The sequence below is a fragment of the Otolemur garnettii genome, unplaced genomic scaffold, assembly GCF_000181295.1.
Source record: "Otolemur garnettii isolate 467f Iridium unplaced genomic scaffold, OtoGar3 scaffold00041, whole genome shotgun sequence".
Taxonomy (NCBI): Eukaryota; Metazoa; Chordata; class Mammalia; order Primates; family Galagidae; genus Otolemur; species Otolemur garnettii.
Genome location: NW_003852436.1, coordinates 4,857,206 through 4,861,394, shown reverse-complemented (window position 1 = coordinate 4,861,394; position 4,189 = coordinate 4,857,206).

The window sequence follows — 4,189 nt, the reverse complement described above, 5'->3', positions numbered from 1 at the left end:
TTATCTCCCCGTTTTTATGAGTTAGAAGTACAGGTGTCTCTCAGTGCTTCTACCAAGGGGTTGGCTGAAGCGTTAAGCTATGTCCAATTGGGTACAGCAGAGAAGTGAGTTAGTGGTGGTGTAAACAAGACTGAATTCTTTTCTGTCTGAGTTGGCATGGCTGCTATGCCCTGAGGATCATTAGCGTTCCTAGTCTTTTCTGTTGTTGTTGTTACACGCCTGCCCGCACACTTGCCTTACTCACGTTGTCCAGGATGTCTCATCACCGTGATTACATTCTAGACAGTAGAAAGTAAGGAGAGGAGAGGCGACATCATGGCATTTCCCTTCAAGAGTACAATTCAAGAGTTACACATGTTTCAACTTGTATTTCATTTGCCAGAAATGCAGTTATTTGACTTCGTTTATCCAAAAAGCAAAGAGTTTTTATTCTGAGTCTTTACATATCTATTATTGTTGAATAAGGAGAAAATCAACATTGGAGAAAACTGCCATTAGGCCTCACAGTTTTCTGGAGAAAACTGAAGGACATTTTTATCCAGAATGCGTTTCCTAAAATCCCAGCCAAGTTTCGTTCTCCCTCGTGGGATTCCATAGTATGACACATTTCTTCATAGAACATACTGTTCCTGGTTGTTATTGGTTCAATATAAACTTATTCCTAGTAGATCACTGCAGACCAGACATAATATTCATCTAATTCACACTCTCATTTACTCAGTACCTAGCACAGGGCCTGGCACACTGTAGGCAATTGGTGCATATTAGTTTTAGAATAACTGTGACCAGGGCTATACCAATTACAAACTGATTCAGAAGAAAAGCAGGCTGATCGTTTTTGTCATTTTATTGTTTACATTGCTTTTGCAAAATTTAAATAAACAGAAAATAACATTATAATGAAAACCAAAAATCAAGATTTAGTCGGTAACACGTAAGACGCTATTGGAAATAACTGGTATATCATTCCTTTTAAGTGTAATGGAAAGCAATTTTTGGAGATGTGACTTAGTGTGACAGGGTGGTTCCAGTAGTCTATTAAGCAAACAAAACAAAAACAAAAAGACATCATCAAACAGTTTTTGTTAGAATGTATGAAGTAGGTATAACTTATGTAACTTCTGAATTGCAGAGTAAATCTGTGAAATCCAATTTCTATGTCTTTTGGGAGTAATTTTGGAGCATAGTAAGTACCTCTCACTCAGGGAAATTAAAAGCAAATCTGAACATTTTAGGCTTTCCGAATTAAGTGATTATTGCACCACTCATTCAGTTGTAATTTTTTTTTAACTATTTTAAACTGTTTTGGAAGTATTCTTTCTGTTTTTTACCTTGTAAGCTTATCTGAGGAACCAGAGGCTTAGGAATTCATGCAGCATTATTCTGAATGCCTTGTTAAGGCTCAGGAAAAAAAAAAAAGATCAACATACTGTGCTCAATGTATATTGTGAAACTGCAGAATTTCCACATTCCCTGATACCTTGCTACTCAGTTAGCTCCAGTGTGCCTGTGCGTAACTTCATCTGCTTGGAAATATCTCTTATGAGTCCAAAGATAGGAATATTCCCTTAAAGGTAGAAAGGCAGGTGAGAGGAGGGATGGGAAGTTGTGAGTTATAAAATCCTTAGAATTTAAGCTTGCTTTCTCTCAATACCTTCATAAAAAGAACTGTTTGAATTTAATTCAATTTAAGTTAATCAAGTTACTGTCCAGCCTCTTCAGGGCCAACTTGGGCAGTCTTTTTGTTTCTGTGTTGGCCTGGAGGACAACTAAGAGATGGTCACAAGGCATTTCTACTGTTGATGTGATTACAGCTTACTCAGAGACACGAAAGTTTCTGAACAGGTTGCTTGACCCTTTTTCCTTTAGTGCCTAGGAAATTGTTTCCAAAACCAACGATGCTGTGAATTTCAAAAATCACTCCATCAGCATCTTAAGCATTCTTATTAAGCAAAAGAAATGATTTCTAGGAATTCTGTCTTAACTTTTATTAAAATTTTCCTAAGGAAATGGTACTACCCTGGATATGTCTCTTATATTCTCTTCTTTTCTATATACAAATATTTACACTTAGGTAGCATTTTTTTGCAGTTTTTATTTGGGGCCAGGTTTGAACCCACCACCTCCAGTATGTGGGGCCGGCGCCTTACTCCTTTGAGCCACAGGCGCTGCCCCAAGATAGCATTTATTAATAAGATAAATTAATAAAATGAAATTTAGCTAAGATACAGAATCACATATTCAGAGAAATAGGGCTCATTGGTTCTTCAGTAATTGTTCCTTGCGACCAGGCACAGTGGCTCCTGCCTATAATCCCAATAACTCAAGAGACCAGCAGTTTGAGAGAGACCAGCTTGGCAAAATAGCATGACCCTGTCTGTGCCTTTTTAAAAAAGTTGTTCCTTATGGAATTGGGGGAAAACTATAAAAACTAGACTTTTATTCATCCATGTATGACAGTTATTATCAGCTTTTCTATTGTTACCTGAACCATCAGAGTCAATATCAAAGGAATGAAGAGGAAACTTGTCAGGGCAGTAAAATTCATTTACATTATATTGCAAAAATATAGAATAATTTTTACGCTAATTCTACACTAATAAAGTGCCCTAAGATAAAGAAGCAGCAGCTCACCCAAGTCCTAAGTGAGGCAAATGACATTACTCTGCATGTAGCAAATGAGACAAGCACAATTGTTCTATTTTCTCAAATGTTTTGTGTTATAAAACTTCCCCGCATGCTTTTTCCCTGAAGGAAGTCTTCCTTAATTCAAACACATAGGCATTTTAAGGAAAATTTAATAAACGAATGCTTTTCTGGCCAAAAAATTCCGTGCTATGCAAATAATGAAGGGAACCGTGAGAGAGGATGGGACTGGCGGGGTGGACCAGCCTCGGGTCCCTCTGGACAGCTTGCTGTGCGCGGATCCCCCTGGGAGTCAAGGAAAGGAAGTCACTGTGGCACCCAGAGCAGAAAAAATCAAAATGTTCCGAACTAATATTTTGTATCATAAAAGTTACTCAGAGACAATTCTTTCCACGGGTTACCAGCCAGATTTGATTATATGTATAATTCTTATGTAGGCCTTATTTTTCCTTCTGGAAGATAATCTATTTTTTTTTTTCTCAGAAAGAATAATTGTACTGCTTAACTCTTCCAGAGCACAAGGAGAGTAAGCTGACTTTATAAAAAAATTCTTAATTTTTTTTCTGATTATAAAAAAAATTACATTCTTAACACAGAAAATGTGAAAAATACAGGAAATGCCAAGGAAACGAAAATCCCAAGAACTCCACTCAAATTCCCGTCCTGAGATAAATAGTAGTAAAATTTTAGTATGTTTAAAAAATTTATATTGCTTCGAAGCCAATAAAGTTGGCACCTACTATTGTTGAAAATCTGAGTGTGTTTTATTTGAACAAAGGGTACTATAACTTTGGGTAGTTAGAGTCATTTTTTAAAACAGACACTTCAACACCTTTGAAGAGAAACTGTCATATTAGTCATGAAAATCTTGGAAAACTAGACACTTATTTGGTTGAGATTCTCTTCACTCAAAAAGCTCATAACCTTGAAATTGTCCTCAGAATAAGGTTATGAGCCAAAAGACAAAATTATCTTGTAATATTCTGACCTAAATGCTTCTTTTAAAACAGTTCTTTTTCTATTTTTTTATTTGATGGTGTTGTTTTTCAGGTCGTCTTTATCTGGAAAGGCAAATTGGAGCTATTTGTAGATCAGTTTTGGAAAATAAATGCCTTTAAGTAAATTGCCATGGTTTCTATATGTGTATTTAGGGTCAGTTCAACCTCAAATATTTTTGCTAATGTGAAGTGACATCTTGCATAAATATTCCAAAATTATGTATTAGTCACTGGTTTCATATCATGCAATGTGTCTGCTCTTGTCTCATTTTCTGGGGAGCAGCTCAGAAGTTACAACACTGACCAATACAAGGGTTAGTTTTAAGTGCTTTCTGATGAAGACAACCCTTTTTCTTCATCCTAACTTTTTCTCCTTTAGAGGTTAGTCTCTGATGCACAAAAGTTGCAAAACACTTTTGGGAAAGACTGAGGGTTCCGGGAATGCATGAGCAAGTCTTTCTTAGCAGGGGCACACAGCTAGGACTGTGAAATAACAACTCTGGGTGTGTATGGGTAAACTGTAAAATGTCTCTCTCTCTCTCTCT